The following is a 25,163-nucleotide window of genomic DNA, read 5'->3' as shown; positions in this document are numbered from 1 at the left end:
CATAATAGCAGTCATTCAGTTACAAGCCAGCGGAAGAGTTTAAACTGTTTGAGTACAGAGAGGACAACTAGAAGGCACATGGCCTGACTATACTACAGATCCAACATAGGGCCAGATCGTAGCTGGGACACCAGCTACTCGTCGTCGTCGATGTCTACGAAGAACCCTCCATTAGGGTCATTAGCAACCTCTGCATCATGTATTAAGCAAACATGAGTACGAAGGTACTCAGCAATACTTTTAGGATAACTAACTACTCATGCAAGGTATCAAAAGGTATTGTGGGGTTTTATGCGGAAAGCCAGCATTTGAGTCGTGGCTAGACAATTTGCATTTTTAAATAATTTTGACAACTTGATTTCTCGCACACGAGTCCACTAACACCACAACAATACTCTATCGTGGAATCATTCCGTCTCCGTACGGAAATGCCGTCCACGACACTCACGCTTATCTTGGCAATTTTATGAGTAGCCATTGAAGTTATCTATGAACAACATATGTCTCCAAGTAGTCCATATCCGCGGACGCGGCTATTCGAATAGATCATAACCCTGCAGGGGTGTACTTCGTCACACACGCTCTCGCCACTTATCTCCATGTGCACGTCATGCACCTCGGCAACCTTCAAGCGGAAGCCCAGCGAGGGAGTCGGCCACGACCGTTAACCACACTAGTACCTAGTCCAGGTTTATCGCCTATCTGAGAGTAACCCGTACGAAAGTCCGGCCGAGGTTTCCACCACGGCCTCAAACGATGTGCGCAGGGTTCCCAAGCCCACCATCCGGGTGCCACTTGGTACACCGTGCCACTGCCTACCGCATCACGGCCCACCTCTCAGGTAAGCACCATGCACGGCCTCCAGCATTACTATAAACACCAGAAACTACTTGCAACTCCTGGACCGAGTACTACGCGATTAATAGGCCGAGCGGGGTCATATTTCAGGGCCCAGCATGTGGTAGTATCTAGTCTTGTATTACATACACGGAACTCAGTTCCTAAGGACGGTTCCAATGAAACAACCCGCCATGTACTCCTACACAGCCTTTCACAGGTACCTTTACCAAATCAAGTTCAACACACAACCTTTGCTCACCGAACACGTTTTCACAATTCTGTTCATCTCCTAGATGACAGACCATACACAACTCTAAGCATAGCATGCGTAGCAGGATAAGGCACATCATAGCTCAAGCAACCATCAGGTATGCTAGGTTGCAAGGTTCGGCTATTTACTGTGACAAGGTTAGGTCATGCAAAGGAAGTGGGTTCAACTAACGTGGCAAAAGCAGTTGAAGCATTTGATCCTAATGCAATAAATAAGTGCAGGAGCAAGAACATGGGAATTATCGGGATGATCAAAAGGGTTGCTTGCCTTGTTGCTCAGAGGAGGAACGATATCCGTCAGACGGATATTCGGTGGAATCCGGGGGTGTGGAGCCTACCGAAAAGAATGGTAACATTCAATAACAATCATATGCAATCAAAATGATGCATGAGCATGGCATGAGAATGCAAAGTAATAAGTTATTATTTTCAACATGTATTAGGTTTAGAGTTGATTTGAATCACATTCGAATAGCAATTCAAACGGGGTATTCTCGGATACCGGTTTAATTGATTCGACCTGATGCTCAGATCAACTTGATATTAGCATGCATGAAAAGTCATGTTAATGTACTGATTTGTAATTAGGACAGTGTGTGATCATGGCAACCATATTGTAATTTGAATATTTTCCAAATTCCATTTATAAAGTGATTATAAGAATTGAATTATTCCTTATTATACATGTTAGGGTTCTGTAACTTTTTCAAACATGGTTGAAAATAGCATAATCAGAATCCTTGAATTTTTCTGATACTTTTTCATATATAAATTATTTTCATTGGAGTTACAGATTAATTTCTATGATTTTTACAAGTTTTAGCAATTTCCTGGAATTATTTCTATACTGATAATTCTCTTTATTGCATCAGACTGACGTCAGCAGGTCAGCCGACCTGTTCAGGTCAAACCTGACAGGGGGGACCTACTGGTCAGCCTCTCTGGGACTAATCCCGCGCTGACCAGTCCCTAAACCGAGTTGACTTGGCCTTGGGCCCACTGTCAGCGAGAGATTAAGCTCCTAATCTACTGGGTTAGCTTTGCCACGTCGACCCCCACCGGAGCATGGCCGGCGGCGACCACGGGAGCGGCGGAGGGCTCGCCGGAGGAAGCTAGACTGCGCATCGGCCGTCGGTTTTGGGCGCAGAAAGCAGCTACGGGTAGCTGGTGCAACGCCGCATCTAGCGGGGGCATCAGGGGAAGCTAGGGTCGCCGGGAGGGGCGCCGGCGACGAGTCGAAGCGGCGGCCGAAGCTCGGCCTTCTAAGAGAGATGGCTCTAGGGCACGGGGAGGGCAGCTGGAGGGCTCATCACGCTCCTGGAGGCTCCAGGAGCTCGATCCCTATCTCGAGCGCGTGGATCAGACACCACAGCGACGGCGACGACATGACCGGCGGCGAGGAGCTCTCGGCCTTGGTGGGGAACGGGGCTATGATGCACGGGAGAGCGTGGGGCGAGAGGGGAAACGATGACGAGCTCACGGCGGTTCCGATGGTGTTGTTGAAGGGCTCGGGGGTGCGCCGGAGGGAGCGAATCGACGGGAGAGGTCCGGCGGCCGGAGGTGGAAGACGAAGGCGTTGGGGGCGATGCAGAGCTCGGGGAAGCTTCGACTTCTGAAGAGAGGACCGGCGCGACGAGGCGGAGCTAACGGCGTGCTCAGCAAGAGGAGGCTAAGGCTAGGGGCACGGGCAGCTCGAGCTTTGCTCGGCTCCAATGGCGGCAGCAGGAAGGAGGAAGAGATCCGGGAGGAGGGAGAGAGCCGACGCTGGGAATGGATAGGTGAGGATAGGTGAGGTCTCGGGGAGCTTATCCCTGGCCTTGCCAGTGCGAGGCGGCGGCCAGGCAGGCGCACCGGTGCGTGGCCGCGCCGGAGGAGGCGGCGGCCACCTCCTGCTCCTACTGGCGCGGGGGAGACGACAGGAGCTGGGATGGGCCGGGCCAGGCTAGGCGACATGTAAGCTCTTTTCCATTTCCTTCTGTTTTATTTCTGTTTTAATTTCTGACATTGATTTGCTATTTATTTCAGCTCCAAAAAGGTTGTAAAACTATTTTAAACACACCTGAATATTTGTTATAATATTCCCAACCATTTCCAAAGTTTTCAACATTTTTGAAAATTTATAGTTTCTGATTTCAAATTTAAAGTTTGAAACCAGTGCCTTTTTGCATTAAATTAAAATGCTTAAAGTGTCAAGAAAATAGTTTTCTCCAATGCTCATTTACTTTCATGATTTATCAGAAAGTTTGAACATTTCTTGAGGCCATTTTGGGTTCATTGATTTTAACTAGTTTGAGATTTTATTTATTTGAAGTAGTGGCTAGGGTTTTGAGTTTTTTTTCCTTTGCCACTTTCTTGATCTTGTTGGGAAATCTTAGATGCAAATGCAAAGAAGACATGAGCACAAGACTAACTTGCTTAAGGGTTAGGGATGTGACAACTCACCCCCACTCAAAAGAATCTCGTCCCGAGATTTAGAAGTCGTCGGGAATAACGCAGGATACTCAAGTCGGAGACGATCCTCTCTTTCCCAAGTTGCCTCCTTTTCAGAATGATTTGACCATTGAACTTTTAGAAACTTGAGGTTTCGACGTCAAGTGGTACGCTCAACTTGATCAAGAATACGCACGAGGTATTCTCGGTATGAAAGGTTATCTTGGAGATCAAGCGTTTCGTGGTCCACTTCACGGATTGGATCCGAAAAGCAACGCCTGAGTTGCGAGACGTGGAAAACATCATGAACCTTGGAAAGATGCGGAGGAAGTTCCAACTGGTAGGCAACTTCTCCTCGTTTGGCAAGAATGCAAAAAGGACCAATGTAACGAGGAGCCAATTTGCCCTTGATACCGAAACGATGGGTACCCTTCAAAGGTGTAACCCGAAGGTAAGCCTTCTCGTCAACTTCAAAGGTCACAGCCTTATGATGACGATCATATTGGCTCTTTTGACGAGACTGGGCTGTTTTCAACTTTTCACGAATAATGCGAACCTGCTCTTCTGCATCCTGGATCATATCCGGGCCAAATAGTTGCCTCTCTCCGGTTTCTGACCAATTAAGAGGTGTTCGACATCTTCGTCCATACAGAACTTCAAAAGGGGCTTTGCCCAAGCTTGATTGGTAACTATTGTTATAAGCGAATTCGGCGAATGGAAGACACTTCTCCCAATTCATACCGAACGATATAACACAAGCTCGGAGCATATCTTCTAGAATTTGATTCACTCTTTCTACTTGACCACTTGATTGGGGATGGAAAGCAGTGCTAAAAGATAGGTGAGTCCCCATGGCATTCTGAAAACTTTCCCAGAAGCGAGAAGTAAAGATACTTCCACGGTCCGAGTTAATTTCCAGGGGAACACCATGAAGAGACACTATTCGAGAGATATATATAACTCTGCTAGCTGGCTAGCTGTTATACTCTCACGAACAGGGAGAAAATGAGCCACTTTGGAAAGACGGTCAATGACCACAAAAATAGCATTATTCCCTTTCTTGGTCTTGGGAAATCCGGTAACGAAATCCATGCTAACTTTATCCCATTTCCATTCAGGAATAGCTAGAGGTTGAAGGGTGCCAGCAGGCCTTTGATGTTCTGCCTTAACTCGACGACAAACGTCGCAGTTAGCAACGAACTCAGCAATTTCTCTCTTCATCCTAGTCCACCAGAACCTCTGGCGTAGGTCCTGATACATCTTAGTACTACCGGGATGAATGGTGAGAGGAGAATCATGAGCCTCCTTAAGGATTAACTGCCTTAGATGTGGGTTCTTAGGAACCACTAGACGATTCTGGAAGAACACAACACCTTGATCTCTAGACCAAGAAAACTCCTAATTTGCTTAACCGATTCAGGTTGAGTCCAATCAAGGACAGCCTGAACTCTCTCGGGATTGACAGCAATACCCTTACCAGAGATTACGTGGCCTAGATAGGTCACTTCTGGTAACCAGAATTCACATTTTGAAAATTTGGCATAAAGGCGATGCTCTCGAAGTTTCATCAATACCAGCCTTAGATGCTCGGCATGTTCTTGTTCATTCTTCGAGTAGATGAGAATATCATCGAGGTATACCACGACGAATTTATCCAAATACTCCATGAAGATTGAATTCATCAGACGAGAGAAGGTGGTTGGGGCATTGGTTAAACCGAAGGACATAACGGTGTACTCATATTGGCCATAACGAGTAACAAAAGCCGTTTTTGGAATGTCCCCGTTCTTAATCTTGATTTGATGGTATCCCAACCTCAAATCCATTTTGGAGAAGACTGAGGATCCAGCGAGATGATCGTACAGGTCGTTGATCCTGGGGAGCGGATACTTGTTCTTAATGGTGACCAGATTAACTGGTCGGTAATCTACAACCATCCGATCCGTTCCGTCTTTCTTCTTTACGAAGAGGACGGGACAAGCCCAAGGAGAAGAGCTAGGACGAATGAAACCTTTGTTCAAAGCCTCATCTAATTGCTTCTTAAGTTCGGCTAGCTCCAGGGGTGCCATCTTATACGGTCTTCTGGCTATTGGGACAGTTCCCGGAACAAGATCTATTACAAACTCTACATCTCTGTCAGGTGGAATTCCTGGCAGTTCCTCTGGAAAAACATCCGGGAAGTCACGGACTACCGGAATGTCTTCAAGTTCCGGAAGAGGGTTGGCATTTAGAGAATAGAGTTGGCATTTGGCAACACGAGTGGAGACATTTACTATCTCACCCGAGGAATGGGTAAGCTGGACATTTCTAGAATGAGTATCAATCCTGGCATAGTGAGCTGGCATCCAGTCCATGCCCAAGATGATATTAATATCCGAAGATTTCAATGCTATCAATGAGGCTAGAAAAACTAGCCTATCTACTAGAATTTCATTGCCATAGGTTATCCTAGAGGTTTGCCATTTACTACCAGGGGTTTGGACAACCAATGGGATTGGCATATCACAAAAAGACATGTTATGCAACTGTGCATAACTTTATGAAATGAAGGAATGAGAAGACCCAGTGTCAAAGAGAACGGACGCTGGGTGATGATTAACAAGAAGCGTACCCAGCATGACGTCGGGATCCTCTGCAGCTTCTTCTGCTGACACATAGTTCACACGGCCACGTGCAGGAGTTGGCTTCACATAGTAAGCTTTGCCCGACTTGGCTTGCCCGACGGACTTTCCGGGTTGCTTGGCACCCACATTCTGAGGACACTCACGGGAATAGTGCCCTGGTTCTCCACACTTGTAGCATATCACCTGGTTGGCACGTGGTGCAGCATTGCTAGCTGGACCACCATAAGCTTTTGCTGGAGGGTTGGCCTGATTCGTTTGAGGCGCCATGTAGGATGGCCTCGGAGTCTATCTTGGTGGCAGAGAACTGTTTGGAACCCACAGCCTGCGTTTTGGGAACGCGGAATCAGAAGACGAGCCAAAGTCACGGGAATGCTTCCTTGTGGCTTCGAAGTCAGAATGACCAGTCTCGGCACTGATCGCTTTGTTGACTAGGGCTTGAAAACTGGCACAGTCATTGAGGCGCAGATCACGACGGAGCTCAGGGCTCAGACCCTTACGAAACCTTGCTTGCTTCTTGGCATTAGTAGACACCTCCTCTGTTGCATAGCGGGCGAGGTTACCGAACTCGCGGCTATAGGCATCCACACACAACTTGCCCTGAGTGAAGGCATAGAACTCCTCTCTCTTTCTGTCCATCAGGCCCTCTGGAATATGGTGCAGACGAAAAGCTGCACTGAAGTCTGCCCATGTGGCCACTGGTTCAGCAGGACGCATAGCTTCAAAATTTTCCCACCACAGATTGGCGGGTCCTTCCAGGAAATACGCCGCAAAGGTCACCTTGTCGGCCTCAGACACATTCGCAGAGCGAATCTTGCGTGAGATGCTGCACAGCCAGTCATCAGCATCGAGGGGATCGACGGAATGATGAAACTTTGGAGGATTCAGCTTCACAAAGTCATTGAGGGACACTACGGCATTCCTAGGCCGTCGAGCCGTATTCTGCTCAATACGCTCTAGCAGTCGATTGGTCTCCCTTTTGTTTCTTTCTGCCTCAAGCATCACTTCCACCAAAGAAGGCGGGTGAGGCAGGTCTTCCTGCGACGCTTGACTACCCTCACCTTGCTCATGAGCAGGGGCACGGTTCAACCTGGTGAACACCATCCTGACAAACAAACTCATAGCTTAGACCAATATCATATCAATACTAACTATGGATTAAGAATGTACTGAACACACGGAATGCGGAAATGAATATCCGAACAGCATGGTAACAAGCAACTGCTATATATACACCATGGTTCATACACACCCTTACATAGTTCAGTACACCCTTAACCGAAGAGCAAACTACTGAAATTGTGAAACTACTCATCACAGGCTTACAAGCTGCCTATACATTATTTATCTAGGCCTTCAGAATTCATTTCACATTACATACATACTTCACAAGTCACGTAGGACTGTGAACGTACGGCTACTACCATACTATCCTTCCGCTCACAGCTCAGGCATCCACATAGAACATCTCATAGAGATTACCTCCATGGCCTGGAAGCTCAACCTGCGGATCAGGAAACACTCTAGCCTGAGATCCCTGGGATCCATAAGGACACGGATGTGGCCTTGGTCCCCTGACTGTTGGTAAGAGGGGTCCCCGAAGAGGTGTGACTCCTCCTATAGCTGGCCAGTCAACGTGGGCCGGAAGATGGGTCATAAAAGGGTTCAACATCTCCATCTCTCCATACCCTGTCTGGACTACCGGTGCCAGCTACGTCAAAGCTGTCCACAGACTGGCACGGGTAGCATAAAGCTCCATGCGGAGAGCACGAGCATCCCTGTCTCTGTTCTCTAGCATCTCAACAGTGGACTGCAGAAGTGGATCCTCCATAGAAGAATCAAAATAGACTCCACTGAGGTATCCCTCTTCACCCGGCTGAGAGGCCGGAACATAGCAGAACTCTGAATTCTGCAGCACTGCATGTCTCGCTCTCATAGTGGTCAGCATTGAATAGGCAGCATCCTGTACTGCCATGTCAACGGTGACCCCCAACCCATAGGACCAATGGATTGGCTTCTCAGCTCCAGGGTAGTCTGGAAATACCCTAACAGTGCAGATGTACTGGCTCTGGTTGAAGTCTCGGTACTGTTTCTCCACTGTGTACTCGGGGTACCAGCGGTAACCGCACACCGACATCACCCTGACCAGCATGGCCGTATGACCCGGTACATCAATGCACCTGGTCAGACGTACCACCTGACGAGAAGGACGGCCAGGCATCTGTAAATAGAGAGTAATGCAAAAGCATTAGAGCTCTGAATGCAAAATTGGGCAGCATAACGGCTGTAAATGCTCAAAAACAAATTTTGAGACAACCCAAAATGGAATAGCGTAACCACTCAACTATCAAGTTCAACTCTCTGATCATCAAACTTACTTCGTTTTTCCTAGGAATAGAGGAAACCCAATGTCTCTTGACCCATAGTCCTATAATCTACCGATCAGAAACACGAGCCTAGAAGAAGATGAGTAACCTAGTCCTTAATTCCCGCAGAAAAGACAAGGACGACCAGAATAGAATAACTTGAGAAGAGAACAAGAGTCTTACGTTCCCTTCCACAAACAATTCCCTTATAGATAACTAAAGCAATTCTAGACTCAACTTCGACCAGTTTGGCTTAGTAATCCTACAGTCATTCAGGCTCTGATACCAACGCTGTCGGGACCCCGATCCTAAGCCATAGGAATCCAGCCGGTAACACATCGCATCCCTTTGCGGTCTCACGCATGGTTAACTCCACGGCTGCAGCCTTACCTTAGCCGGGACCGTTTGCGTCTTTTGACTCACGTATGCAATAGTGTCGCTAGCATTCCAATGTCAAAGAACCCGGATCGACATGTCTAGTCATAAACCAAAGTGGCAGTACCGCACAAGGACATGCATACATGACCCAGCAAAGCAGGTGTCGGTCATCAACGAATGTAGACGAGTCGTAGCAAGCTACAAGGACTCCATTACATCGCGTGACATTTCCCCAAAGGGGACAGACACAACAGCTAAGAAGGACACATGCCGGTCAACCAATGTGTCCGGAGCAGTAGGGAACTACCAAGGCTCGTTGGATCACAAAGGGGCATTTCCTTGTAAGGAGTGCTACTAAAGTTCACGACTAGGTAATCGAACCCCATACATATCAAGTACGACACACGTACGCATGGCATACCGATATGTATAGATACATCGATGGCATCACAACATAACCATAAACATACAACCTTTAGTTAAGAGGCTCGGAAGAGCCACACACATAATATTACACATTAAAGGTCTCACGACCCATAATAGCAGTCATTCAGTTACAAGCCAGCGGAAGAGTTTAAACTGTCTGAGTACAGAGAGGACAACTAGAAGGCACATGGCCTGACTATACTACAGATCCAACGTAGGGCCAGATCGTAGCTGGGACACCAGCTACTCGTCGTCGTCGATGTCTACGAAGAACCCTCCATTAGGGTCATTAGCAACCTCTGCAACATGTATTAAGCAAACATGAGTACGAAGGTACTCAGCAAGACTTTTAGGATAACTAACTACTCATGCAAGGTATCAAAAGGTATTGTGGGGTTTTATGCGGAAAGCCAGCATTTGAGTCGTGGCTAGACAATTTGCATTTTTAAATAATTTTGACAACTTGATTTCTCGCACACGAGTCCACTAACACCACAACAATACTCTATCGTGGAATCATTCCGTCTCCGTACGGAAATGCCGTCCACGACACTCACGCTTATCTTGGCAATTTTATGAGTAGCCATTGAAGTTATCTATGAACAACATATGTCTCCAAGTAGTCCATATCCGCGGACGCGGCTATTCGAATAGATCATAACCCTGCAGGGGTGTACTTCGTCACACACGCTCTCGCCACTTATCGCCATGTGCACGTCATGCACCTCGGAAACCTTCAAGCGGAAGCCCAGCGAGGGAGTCGGCCACGACCGTTAACCACACTAGTACCTAGTCCAGGTTTATCGCCTATCTGAGAGTAACCCGTACGAAAGTCCGGCCGAGGTTTCCGCCACGGCCTCAAACGATGTGCGCAGGGTTCCCAAGCCCACCATCCGGGTGCCACTTGGTACACCGTGCCACTGCCTACCGCATCACGGCCCACCTCTCAGGTAAGCACCATGCACGGCCTCCAGCATTACTATAAACACCAGAAACTACTTGCAACTCCTGGACCGAGTACTACGCGATTAATAGGCCGAGCGGGGTCATATTTCAGGGCCCAGCATGTGGTAGTATCTAGTCTTGGATTACGTACATGGAACTCAGTTCCTAAGGACGGTTCCAATGAAACAACCCGCCATGTACTCCTACACAGCCTTTCACAGGTACCTTTACCAAATCAAGTTCAACACACAACCTTTGCTCACCGAACACGTTTTCACAATTCTGTTCATCTCCCAGATGACAGACCATACACAACTCTAAGCATAGCATGCGTAGCAGGATAAGGCACATCATAGCTCAAGCAACTATCAGGTATGCTAGGTTGCAAGGTTCGGCTATTTACTGTGACAAGGTTAGGTCATGCAAAGGAAGTGGGTTCAACTAACGTGGCAAAAGCAGTTGAAGCATTTGATCCTAATGCAATAAATAAGTGCAGGAGCAAGAACATGGGAATTATCGGGATGATCAAAAGGGTTGCTTGCCTTGTTGCTCAGAGGAGGAACGATATCCGTCATACGGATATTCGGTGGAATCCGGGGGTGTGGAGCCTATCGAAAAGAATGGTAACATTCAATAACAATCATATGCAATCAAAATGATGCATGGGCATGGCATGAGAATGCAAAGTAATAAGTTATTATTTTCAACATGTATTAGGTTTAGAGTTGATTTGAATCACATTCGAATAGCAATTCAAACGGGGTATTCTCGGATACCGGTTTAATTGATTCGACCTGATGCTCAGATCAACTTGATATTAGCATGCATGAAAAGTCATGTTAATGTACTGATTTGTAATTAGGACAGTGTGTGATCATGGCAACCATATTGTAATTTGAATATTTTCCAAATTCCATTTATAAAGTGATTATAAGAATTGAATTATTCCTTATTATACATGTTAGGGTTCTGTAACTTTTTCAAACATGGTTGAAAATAGCATAATCAGAATCCTTGAATTTTTCTGATACTTTTTCATATATAAATTATTTTCATTGGAGTTACAGATTAATTTCTATGATTTTTACAAGTTTTAGCAATTTCCTGGAATTATTTCTATACTGATAATTCTCTTTATTGCATCAGACTGACGTCAGCAGGTCAGCCGACCTGTTCAGGTCAAACCTGACAGGGGGGACCTACTGGTCAGCCTCTCTGGGACTAATCCCGCGCTGACCAGTCCCTAAACCGAGTTGACTTGGCCTTGGGCCCACTGTCAGCGAGAGATTAAGCTCCTAATCTACTGGGTTAGCTTTGCCACGTCGACCCCCACCGGAGCATGGCCGGCGGCGACCACCGGAGGAAGCTAGACTGCGCATCGGCCGTCGGTTTTGGGCGCAGAAAGCAGCTACGGGTAGCTGGTGCAACGCCGCATCTAGCGGGGGCATCAGGGGAAGCTAGGGTCGCCGGGAGGGGCGCCGGCGACGAGTCGAAGCGGCGGCCGAAGCTCGGCCTTCTAAGAGAGATGGCTCTAGGGCACGGGGAGGGCAGCTGGAGGGCTCATCACGCTCCTGGAGGCTCCAGGAGCTCGATCCCTATCTCGAGCGCGTGGATCAGACACCACAGCGACGGCGACGACATGACCGGCGGCGAGGAGCTCTCGGCCTTGGTGGGGAACGGGGCTACGATGCACGGGAGAGCGTGGGGCGAGAGGGGAAACGATGACGAGCTCACGACGGTTCCGATGGTGTTGTTGAAGGGCTCGGGGGTGCGCCGGAGGGAGCGAATCGACGGGAGAGGTCCGGCGGCCGGAGGTGGAAGACGAAGGCGTTGGGGGCGATGCAGAGCTCGGGGAAGCTTCGGCTTCTGAAGAGAGGACCGGCGCGACGAGGCGGAGCTAACGGCGTGCTCAGCAAGAGGAGGCTAAGGCTAGGGGCACGGGCAGCTCGAGCTTTGCTCGGCTCCAATGGCGGCAGCAGGAAGGAGGAAGAGATCCGGGAGGAGGGAGAGAGCCGACGCTGGGAATGGATAGGTGAGGCCTCGGGGAGCTTATCCCTGGCCTTGCCAGCGCGAGGCGGCGGCCAGGCAGGCGCACAGGTGCGTGGCCGCGCCGGAGGAGGCGGCGGCCACCTCCTGCTCCTACTGGCGCGAGGGAGACGACATGAGCTGGGATGGGCCGGGCCAGGCTAGGCGACAGGTAAGCTCTTTTCCATTTCCTTCTGTTTTATTTCTGTTCTAATTTCTGACATTGATTTGCTATTTATTTCAGCTCCAAAAAGGTTGTAAAACTATTTTAAACACACCTGAATATTTGTTATAATATTCCCAACCATTTCCAAAGTTTTCAACATTTTTGAAAATTTATAGTTTCTGATTTCAAATTTAAAGTTTGAAACCAGTGGCTTTTTGCATTAAATTAAAATGCTTAAAGTGTCAAGAAAATAGTTTTCTCCAATGCTCATTTACTTTCATGATTTATCAGAAAGTTTGAACATTTCTTGAGGCCATTTTGGGTTCATTGATTTTAACTAGTTTGAGATTTTCTTTATTTGAAGTAGTGGCTAGGGTTTTGAGTTTTTTTCCTTTGCCACTTTCTTGATCTTGTTGGGAAATCTTAGATGCAAATGCAAAGAAGACATGAGCACAAGACTAACTTGCTTAAGGGTTAGGGATGTGACAACTCACCCCCACTCAAAAGAATCTCGTCCCGAGATTTAGAAGTCGTCGGGAATAACGCAGGATACTCAAGTCGGAGACGATCCTCTCTTTCCCAAGTTGCCTCCTTTTCAGAATGATTTGACCATTGAACTTTTAGAAACTTGAGGTTTCGACGTCGAGTGGTACGCGTTGCTCAGCTACTAATGATAGCGTTGCTAGATGCAGGTGCTTTGACTCATGTGATAGCATGAGCTTGATATTATTATCTTAAATTCTGTTATTTAATTAATGCACCTATATACTTGGTAAATGACGGGAGGCCTAGCCTTTTTCCGGGTGCTTTGTTCCGTTATTGCCGCCTTAGTTACCGGTTACCGGTGTTTGATTTCATACTGATCGCTCCTAACACGTTCGGGGTTGTTATGGGGACCCCCTTGATAAATCGCGTAGTGCTAAGGCTTGTCCGGCAGGACCCAACATTGGTGTTAATTTGCTAATCACTTAATAATAAAATGCATAGGGAATAGCTACCCCGAGGATTTTAATCAACAACCCGGGCCAGTGCTCCGCATGAGTGTTGGTCCAACATGGACAGACTGCGGGGGCCACCACAGGGAAACTTGAGGTTTGGCTCTTGTAGGCTTTTGCATCCGTCGTGTCCTGAGACTGAGATACGCGACTCTTATCGGGGTCGTCGACACGTCGGGAGGTCCTGCTAGCCTTGCCTTACCTTAGCGGTATATCTTGCGTATAGGAATCCCAGTGAAGCTTTGGTTTCCCCCAGAGTTGAGGTTTTCCTCTAAGGAGCCCGACGAGATCACGAGATTCGTGATAGAGGATGCCTTTGCGGCCTATGTTCGTTTGTGATGGACTAGTTGGAGCACCCCTGTAGTGTTTAATCTTTCGGAAAGCCGTGCCCGCGGTTATGTGGCAACTTGGAATATTTTGTTAACATCCGGTACTAGATAACTTAAACATAAGCTAATAAAATTTCCAACTATGTGCATAACCGTGACTGTCCCCCTCGAAGATCTCTCTTCGATCGGGAACACGGTGGGGTTATGAATGCCCTAGTTAGGTGTTCAGGATCACTTAGTGATCAAGTAATCACGACCGCTAGTGTAGACCACCTTCATAATTCCTTTACGTAAGTTAGCCACTAAATCAAGCTTAGGATGCTGCAGCCTGATACACCTCACCCTTACCCTACCTAATAACATGACTAGTTCTGGCACCAAGGTCTTAGATTGCTGAGTCCCCGTGGCTCACGGATTCCTCCAAAACTCCCAACAGGTACAGGTACCCCAGAGACAGATGATCCCGACGGCACCCAGCTGGCGTGGCAGTACGACAAGGAGACAGACCGCCTCTACGTGAACTATCGAGAGGACTGAGGCGTGGTCGTGATCGTGGGCCTGCAGGCAGGGTAGCATAGCATTTCCATGTTTTTTAGTCCGTAGCGGAACTACCTTGATTGTATCTGTGATGTACTCTGAGTTATTAATGAGAAGACATTTGAATCCGGAATTGTCTACTTTTATTATAATTTGTGCTATGTTACTTGCTTGCGAAATGCTTAGATGCGCTTCTTTCCTATTCGGGGGCCTCGACCCCCAGATCGGAAAGGACCGCATCTTGGTCGTTACAAAAGGCTACTTTACGATTCTTGCTCCACAAAAGGGCCACAGAGTCAATGCCAAAGGAAGTACAAAAGCCCACAAGTGCAAGTTGATGAACAAAAAGTAAATTGTATGTGACGGTCTCAACAAGCATAACCTTTTCAATGCTAAGTTCTGGAGAAATTACCACCTTGCCGAGAACCAATACCTTTGAAATCGCAACATCACCAAAGGAGACTTGGGTGTCAATGGATGGGTTGGGATGAAAGTCCACCACCAAGTCCTTGCTTCTGGTCATATGATTTGTTGCTCCGCTATCAAGCAACCATGACACCCCACCGGAAGCAAACTCCAGCATAAGATCGATGCTAGGATTTAGGTACCCATTCCTTAATGGGTTCTCTCAGGTTAGTAACAAGGATCTTAGGAACCCAAATAGACCATTCAATGTACTCATCATAAGAACCAACAAACTTAGCAAAAATATTCCCGTCACTCGCACGACATAAAACATAAGAGGGGTTAAAGTCGTCTGCTGTGTTGGGTAGATGGGTTTTGCCCTTCTTGGCATTACCACCCTTAGCTTGGTCCTTTTTCTTCTCATGAGTACCCTCACCAGATTTAACAAAGGTTTCCATAAGATTGGGAGGTTGCTTGGTCTTCCTCTTCTTGTTCTTATTGGACTTGGGTGCAAATCCAACTCCTTCCTTTGCATCCACTTCCTTTTGAGTGCTCAAAAAGTCATTAAGATTCTTTTTACCTTGGATGCAAGTCACACGGCCTTTCTCAAGCTGCTCTCTTAACTTGGTGTTCTCCTCCACAATATGTGCATGCTCACAACAGGGGTTAGTAGCATGGGCATTATCAATTAAAACAAATGGAGAGCAAGTGAATATTTCCTTAGTGAGTTTTACTTGGACTTGAGCATGAGACTCTTTTCAAAAGACATGAGCACTTTTCAAGGCCTTGTGAGCCTTGTCAAGTAGTGCAAGATCTTCCTAGAGTCTAACATGGTCAAGCTCGAGTGCAACCTTTTTGGATTGAAGCACAAGAGTAAGAACAATAGCATGATCAAGATCTTTCTTTAGCTTAGCAAGGTCATCGTTATGTGACTCCTCAAGAGTCAAACGAAGTCCTTGCTCTTCTTCGAGAGCAATAAAAAGATCCACTATGTCCTTGCAACATAGATATAGTTTCTTCATGATGTTCAATGAGGTCATTAGCCTCTTCTAGTTGTTCCAAGATAGCACCAAAATGCTTCTCGGATTTTCCCTTGATCTTTCCCATGAATTTATCAAAGGAATTTTCCTCATCCTCTACCTCTTCCTTTTCATCGCCACTAACGGGGGTAGTGGAAATTGTAACATTGAGGTTGGACTATGCCAATGAGATTGCGGATCTTTCTATTGCTCTTGAAGAAGAGCATAAAATTTGTTTGACTCTTGAGGAGTCACACAACAATTACCTTGCTAAATTAAAGAAAGATCTTGATCATGCTCTTGTTCTTACTCGTATGCTTCAATCCAAAAAGGTTGCACTTGGGCTTGACCATGTTAGACTCAAGGAAGATCTTGCAACACTTGACAAGGCTCACAAGGCCTCTTTGAAAGAGTCTCATGCTCAACTCCAAGTAAAACTCACTAAGGAAATGACCACTTGCTCTCCATTTGTTTTAATTGATAATGTCCAAGCTACTAACCCTAGTTGTGAGCACACACATCTTGTAGAAGAGAATGCGAAATTAAAATAGCAACTTGAGAAAGGCCTTGTCACATGCCTCCAAAGTGAAAAGAATATTAATGTCCTTTTGAGCAATCAAAAGGAAGTGGTTGCAAAGGAAGGAGTTGGGTTTGCACCCAAGTCCAAAAAGAACAAGAAGAGGAAGAACAAGAAACCTCCCCAGCTTATGGAAACCTTTGTTAAAACTGGGGAGGCTACATGTAAGAGCAGAATTTAACCTAAGTAATTTTGATGGTTGATGACGATACCCTTTGCGGACTAATCATGTGTGATAGGCTTTTAGAGAATTATCAGGTGGCACGAGATAGTTATATTCTCCTCAGTGAGTGCAAGTGAAGACGGTTGTTTGCTATCAATTTATGGTTGGTGGACTCGAGTCACAGATAATCCCATACTATCAAGAGGGGATCTGAGTATGGAACAGTTGGGTGGAACAATATCTATCACACTTGCACTCCATCCTTATCCGGGAGCAATGGAGCTCCCTTGAAAAGTGCCCGGAATTTTGTCTAAGTGAAAGTATTGCTCTAGGGAGCGGTAGTACCGCTCCAGCAGTACTGTCGTCCACCAGAGCCGGTCACACTACCGCTTAGAATATTCTTTTGGTTTCCATGGGGTGTTTTATTCTTTTAAGAGGACGTACCGCCCATGGGTGAGCAGTAGTACTACTCTAGCGGTACTACTGCTCATCTCTGCTGCTCTCACTTCCACTTATGTTTCGAGTTTTTCGGTTCTTCTTAGGAATTATTTTTGGAGCGGAAGTACCACCCTGAGCGGTACTTCCTCTCTTCCTCCACTGTTTCCCGAGTGGCAGTAGTACTACTGTTGGAGCGGCGCTACCGCTCCAACGGATTTTCTGCTCCTCCTTGTCTCCTGTGTGTTGGCTGCCTGACTTCTTTCTACTGTGCAAGCAGAAGTACCACTCCTCCAAGTGGTACTACCGCTTATGCACAGTTTTTTGGCAGAAAACGGTGAGATTTCTCCTCCACTTTATAAGTGGGTCTTCTTCCCCGTGGAGACTCACTTTTTTCCTCTTGAAGCTCCATGGTTTCTTCAAAGCTCAAACTTGTCTCGATCTCCCTCCCTAGCCATCAAATGTTGTTGATTCTCTAGGGTTTGGAGGAGAAGGCCTTCCGCCACACTTCCACCAAGAGAAAAGTTGTTCCCCCCATTAATCCCTCGCGGATCGTGTTACTCTTGCATTGTTGAGAACCCTAGGTGGAATAGGTCATCTCGAAGCAATATTCCATTGTGGCGAAGCTTCGTGGTATCGTTCGGAGCCTCCAATTAAGTCGTGGAGATTGCCCCAACCATGTTTCTAAAGGTCCGGTCGCCTCCTTCAAGGGCACTACTTAGTGGAATCACGACACCTCGCATCGTGTGAGTGTGTGAGGAGAATACGGTGGCCTTACTGGCATCTTGGGGAGCATTGTGCCTCCACACCGCTCCAACGGAGACGTACTTCCCCTCAATGGGAAGGAACTTCAGAAACACATCCTCGTCTTCATTGGTTCCACTTGTGGTTATTTCTTACCTTTACTTGTATTTACTTCTTGCTTACTATTGTTGTTGTTAGCATCATATAGGTTGCTCACTTAGTTTCATATCTAGACAACCTATTTGTTTCTAAACTTAATTTGTTAAAAGAAAAGAATAAAAAAAGTTAGTTGCCTATTCACCCCCCTCTAGTCAACCATATCGATCCTTACACGCATCTTTCATGCCGAGCTCCACCTCGGTGTTGTCAAAACACACTTAAAAGATGAAATAGTTCCCTAGGAGATATGATCCTAGGGTCGGCCATGTTGCCCAACCCAAGTCTTGGGGGCTACTGGTTATACACCTCATCAGAGAATAAATTACACCAACCAGAAAATCTTTTCCGACTTGGAGTTTGACATCTTTTCTGCCAATCTGTATCTCAGCATTGTTAAAACGTACACAACAAGTGCAATAAGGTTTCCGGGGAGATTTGATCCTCGGGTCGGACGGTTGCACCCAATAAGTATGCCGCCGAGCAAGGAATTGATCCTCACGCCGATTTCGCAAATCGACTTGAGCCTCAGGGGCTACTGGGATTAACGGTTTTATTTTTCCCTTCACACGCATCTCGGGTTTTAGACCGACACACACCTTTAAGGCTACTGACTATATATCTCGACAGTAATTAAATTGCAGTGATCGAAATCAGCCCACAGCCGAGGTGGTGCACCACGTCGGGAGCAGTCCAGCGTAAAGCTTGGATCCAAGTGGCTGGCTCCTTAGAGGACACCTCGAATGTAGTCCGGTGTTGGAGCTCGGAGGCAAGAGGACACCTGAGGTTCAGTTCGGCATTGGAGCTCAGCCGCAAGAGGATACCGCCGCACGGGAAACATTTCAAACCCGAGGTGTGGTGCGAAAAATTACAAGGCATTAATAAAGGCTGATAACTTAAAAGGGCTCCTCGGATGCCCGACGTGTGAAATCTTCGAATTCAGCTAGGCGATCCTCAAGATCAGTGATGGGAAGATTTGTTGAAACAGTTTTCAAGACTGACGACCGAAGTTGGAGAACAGTTTGGAAGAACTGAGGAGCGACCCCTACTTGAAGACCTTTGCTATAAAATCGGGAAGTCATTGGTAGCCGAACTAGGTGTTGGCCGAACATAAATGGGGAGAAGAACTCGCCTCGCTAGCCGAAGACTTTGGACGTGTGAAGATGTTGAGGATCAAGACTACGATATTAGTGGCCAGTTCGGGGGCTACTAAGGGAGTCCAGGACTATGGGGTCCTTGGGCCGCCGGCCTATCCCTACGAGCTGTACTCATGGGCCAATTCGGACATTCGATGACATATATGAGGAAGATTCCACAAGTCTTGGTGATCAATACAAGCAATACTCTAAAACGATGTAGCCGACTAGGACTCTTGTCATCCTACGCCTTTGGTACATTATATAAACCATGGCTAGGCTAGTCGATATGATATCTCATATTTAGACACAATGTCTACATCATTATCATTAGGGTTTAGACCAAAAACATACGATCTCGAGGTAGATCAACTCTGTACGCGATACTTCCTCATCAATATAAACAAGAGCAAGACGTATGGTTTTACCTCTTCAAGAGGGCCCAAACCTGGATAAACATTGTCTCCCGTGCCTCCTGTTACCCATCGGTCCAAGACCCACAATTCAGAAACCCATACCCGAGATCCACCGGTTTTGATACCGACACATCATGTGGCGAAACTCCAACGCCGGCTCATCTCTTTGACGATAGTGGTGGTGTGTGCCTTGTTCGGTGGCGTCACCTTCACTCGTGTTGCAACGTCCTATGAAAATGTTTTTAACCCCTTTTAGTGACGTAGTTTCAAACTGTCACCTTGCCTATGTGTGAGATAGGGGGTCCATCGCACACGCTAGCAGGAATGTATGTGATTGGAGATACATACCATACAATTCAACACAAAAATGTACACAATTTGGATTATAATCACACACAGTTATTTCACGGAAATTGTATGTAATGCGTGAGTCATTGCAGACAAGTAAAAAATAAAAACTGTGTGTGATGTAAATGCCATCACACAGAACTAAATCCAAAAAACTGTGTGTAATGTGTGATTTTAATGATGTATTAATTAGTTCTTAAATTAGCTAGAAAACAATCAATTTACTATGATCACCTTTTCAAAAACAAACATAACGCAGAAATGCACATTCAAAATCCACCATATGATTTTTTTCATGTTTTGTCTTACAATATACAAAAGTAAAAAATGTACTATCTCACATCACACGACAACCAACACATACAACTACAAATCACATCTTATTACGTCATAAAGCTTCATCACTCTCTTGTTCATCGATGATATCAACAGTCAAACCTTCTCGGATTTATTATTGTATCTCATACTAAAAAAAGATAAAAGGATGACAACGTCAAAAAAGTATATCATTAAATCGAGCAACGCTTTAGTGCCCCGACACATCTGCACATTTGATGCATAAAAATACAAAATAAATACTAGAAGTTTCTAAAAAATTCTATTTATTTGCATGATAGAGAATTTGGTGCGGGAGGTGCGCTCCAAATTTTAGATCATCTAAATATCTGAGTATCCATCGACAAAAAAGATAAATTTGGGGTCTATAAAAAAGTGTATTGTTCATGTATTGTTCCGGTGTCATGGTCTAGAGCATCCAAGAGTCACTGTGGATTGTCAAGTGACTGAGTTTGTACGGGATTTAGAAGTCTCCCCTGGAGACTAACCTGAGTGATTGGACACGGTCTAAGTGACCTTGTCTCAAGGGGAACAAGGTGAAGACGAGGTCTTCTTAGTAGAATCTCAGCCTTCCCAATGAGACGTACAATTGTCACATCAACAAGAACTGGTCCAGCAAATCTTAAGTCTTTTTCAAGCAAGTGATTCTATCATTCCTCTCATTTACTTGTTGCTTAGTACCATGAAGCAACTGCTTGATTACTCTTGTGTGAAGATATTCGTCAAATACGTCCATCTGATATGCATTTGTGTCCGTACTACTATAGTTTATCTTCGATACTATTCTGTTCGTATGATGACTATGTTGTACATGTCTGAATGTCTTCATCTCACTGCATGCTATGCTTAGATCCTTGACCATTATCCCTATGCGATCCTGATTTTTTTCGCTCACTTCGAAGACATTTACTGTTTCCAAGCTTTTCACAGAAATCACCAATTCACCCTCCTCTAGTCGATAACTAGCACTTTCAATTGGTATCAGATCAAGGTACTCCCTTGTTCTGTGTTTCAGTTTAACCACCTAGAGTTTTAGCTATGTCGACTGCAGGGATAATCAAGGTCTCCACTATGTGCCCTGTCTTCGATGGCACACACTACCCCTATTGGAAGAACAAGATGTGGATGCATCCGAAGCCATTGACAATGACCTCTGGTTTGTCGTCATGACTGGCATTCCCAAGTTCGGTGAAGGTGTCACTACTACTAATGTGAAGAGATTTTCTCAACTGGACTCAACCACCAAGAACATCATATGTGGTCATCTGACTAAAGGACAGTATGGTCATGTGAGTGCTCTTGACTCTACGAAGAAAATCTGGGAATGGCTTTCCAAGGTCAATGAAGGTGTCTTATCTCAGCAAGACTTGCGTGTTGATGTACTTTACAACATGTTCGACTGATTCAAGAGGTTTGACCATGAAAATGTCCAGCTCACATTTGATCGACTCACAAACATCTGAAATAAGTTGAATGCTCTAGGCACCACTCATATCACCAAACATGAAGTTGTGAAGAAGATATTGAGATCTCTTTACAGTTTGTTCAACACACTTGCCCTCATGATCCAAGAAGGCCATGAATTCAAGGAATTGGATCCGGACAATATTTTTGAGAGGCCGAGCACTCATGAGTTCCAACAAGCTGAGAAGAGGAAAATCTATGGTTCGAGTCATGCTAGCTCTCGTGCCCTGAAAGCAAAAGTAGTATCTTCATCTAAAGAAGAAGAATTTGAATGCAGTTCCGATGGTGCTGAAGACATTGGCAAAAAATATTGCTCTGCTCATGAGGATGTTTTAGAAATTCGCCTAGTCCAGACTCTTTGGAAAATCTTCAAGATTAGACTCCAAGAAGTCTGGAGAAATGTCTCCGCGTGACAACAAGAAGCAAATGTGTCGCAAGTTCAATAAAGTAGGTCACTTCATCACTGATTGTGCTTGATAGGAGAATGAATTGAAGAAGAAGAGAAAATACTATTATTCTGACCAAAAGAAGATGGAAGCATCACAAGTTGTCATTGCACCAGAAGATCTCATCTCGGAAATCACATGCTTTCATTGGCAAGGAAATGGATTCCGATGCCGAATGTGAGTTCGAAGCTGAAGAGGAATTTGATGAGGAGTCTGATTCTGAAGTTGTTGGTTTTTCTATCGATTGTACATTCGTTTCTACGTCTGTCTTCGAACTCGAAGATAATGGCCGCCTCATCAACACTGAAGCTAGTTATGGCAACTATGCTCCAGCCTAATGCTTCATGGAAAAAGTCTCCAAGGTATCCTCAAAATCTTCATGTCATGACTGTGATAGCAAGGATGAATCCGATGATGACTTGAAACCTAGATATTTTAAGCTTGTCAAGATTGACACTCAACAACAAAATTCTATGGATAAAATGCGCAAATCTCTAGAGAAATGAGATGACCTATTACACGATGAGCTGAGTCTGAACGAAACTATGGCTGAAGACAAGCAAAGTCTTCGTTTAAGGTTTGAGGATCTCGAAAAATGGTCATGATATTCTCAAAACTGAACAAGAGAAGCTTTCTTATGAAGATCTTCAAACAAAGCAAGATCTTGAGAAGTTGAGGGAAGCTCATGAAGATCTTCGGAAGGAAAATGACTCACCGCTAGCAGAACAGATCCACATGAATTTAATGCTCCATGCTTCAAATGCCTTGCCCGCAAAGCTGGTGAATCAAATGATGAATGTTAAAATGCTTCTAAAAATGAATTATCTTCAACTATATCTATGATATCTAACCCCTCATGAGAGGAAACCATTGCTATCACTAATGACTATAATATGTTCAAGACATTGCTTGAAATAGACATGTACAAAAGTCTGAAGGGACATCAAAGTCTATGTGATGTCCTCAAGAAGACAATCTTGTAAAAAAACCCTAGGAAAGAAGGTGTTGGTTTAGAAAGAAACATCAATGTAGATGGATCATACTGGAAGCTTGAGCAGTACCCCAAAATCACATGGGTTGAAGCAAAGGGATCTTGAGCAGATCTATCCACATTATGTGGCTTTAACTATGCTAAACGTATCATTATTGACGAGCCTTTCGAATTCAATCACAAACTATTCAAATATCATAATGGTGAACTGTTTGCTAGATTCATTGGAACTAACTGTAGGAACGGTTCTCCTTTGAAGAGCATTTGGGTTCCCAAATGTCTTCTTGCGAAGCTTCGTGCAAATGTCATGACGACATCTATTAATAAGAAGACATACCCCAAATCAAAGTCTTCGATAAGACAAAGGTCTTTATATGATCATGCTAACAACTATGTTCCGCGGGGAAGGAATGAAAAGACTCATGAGTATGAGCACTATGGAATGAACTGCTATGTTCATAAAACTAAGAATTTCTCTGCATATTCCTTTGAATACTCCAACCCTCTTGTGAAGCATAATGCTAGGGCTTCATTTCCTAAATTCTCTTATGCTGCACTAAGGCTCGTTGCTTCTAAGACATCCCTTCAGATGTGGGTGGTTAAGAAAAACTAATATCTTCATGCAACATCGGGTCTCCGGATCAAATATGATATAAGTCGAAGATTATATCTCGAGGCACGAAAACATTCTTGTCTAGATGCAAGAAAACTAATGAAAATGGTGTTCACATTTATATCGTCTAGTGTTACTCTTAACATTGACCGCAATATCTTCATCAATGCATGATATTGTTGCATGTCTTGATGAAAAAGACTAGTTCTCAATGCAGGAATATAAATCCAATCCAACTGAATGAATTCTAGATAGTGGATGCACTAGTGATACATACCCAACGTATCTACTTTTCCGAACACTTTTGCTCTAGTTTTGACCTCTAATTTGCATGATTTGAATGACACTAACCCGGACTGATGTTGTTTTCAGCAGAACAACCTTGGTTTTATTTTTGTGTAGAAATAAAAGTTCTCAGAATCAAACACAACCTTTTGTGAATTATTTTTGACATTTATAAGGATTTATGGAGTGAAGACCTGTCGGAGAAGTGGTGCTAGAGGCCACAAGCTAACATGGCACCCCTGGCCGCGCCCTGGTATCTTGTGGGGCCCAGATGTCTCCTCTGACCCTAATTCCAGTCCTATAAAACCACACCTTCGGATAAAAAATCAGGGAGAAATTTTCATCGCATTTCATGAGACGGAGCTGCCGCCACCTCCTGTTCTTCCTCCGGAGGGCTGATCTCGAGCCCGTTTGGGGCTATAGAGAGGGGGATTCATCGCCATTGTCATCACCAACAATTCTTCATCAACACCACCATGATTCTCACCACCGGGAGTGGGTAATTACTTTGTAGGCTTGCTGGACAACAGTGGGATTGGATGATATTGATCATGTAAAGTTTGATAGGGCTTGATGCCTAGTGTCCACTATGTTCTAAGACTGATGTTACTATGACTTTTCTATGCTTAATTCTTGTCACTAGGGGCGAAGTGCCATGATTTCTGATATGAACCTATTATGTTTTCATGAATATGAGAGTGATTTGGATCCTATCTTGCAAGATGTAGTTACCTATTTCGTGTCTTGATCCGCATACCCCAAGTTGAAAATAATTGGGATTCTTTCCGGTGATTGTCATAGTTTGAAGAGTTCATGTATTCACCTTGTGTTAATGCTTTGTTCTGGTTCTCTATTTAAAGGAGGCCTTAATATCTCTTAGTTTCCAATAGGACCCCGTTGCCACGGGAGGGTAGGACAAAAGATGTCATGCAAGTTCTTATCGCAAGCACCTATGACTATATTATATTGATGAATTTGAGCTAGTTCCGTGTCGCCCTAGTGTGTAACTGTTACATGATCAATGTCATCTAAATCATTATCCATCACTGAATCACATGCCTATGTTTTACATATACTAATACTTGTTAAGTTACTACTGTTCCTGCTACTATCACACCTACTACTAAATTGCTGCTGCTATTACTGTTGCCAAAATTGCTGCTATCACCGTTACTATTACTACTATCACTTGTTGTGCTAGTAAATATTTGCTGCAAAAATATATCCCAAGTGCGGTTGAATTGACAACTCAACTGTTACTACTGTTGCTGCTACTATCACACCTACTACTAAATTGCTGC

The sequence above is a fragment of the Hordeum vulgare genome, chromosome 1H (assembly GCF_904849725.1).
Source record: "Hordeum vulgare subsp. vulgare chromosome 1H, MorexV3_pseudomolecules_assembly, whole genome shotgun sequence".
In the NCBI taxonomy this organism is placed as follows: Eukaryota; Viridiplantae; Streptophyta; class Magnoliopsida; order Poales; family Poaceae; genus Hordeum; species Hordeum vulgare.
Note: the sequence above shows the minus strand (reverse complement) of the source record.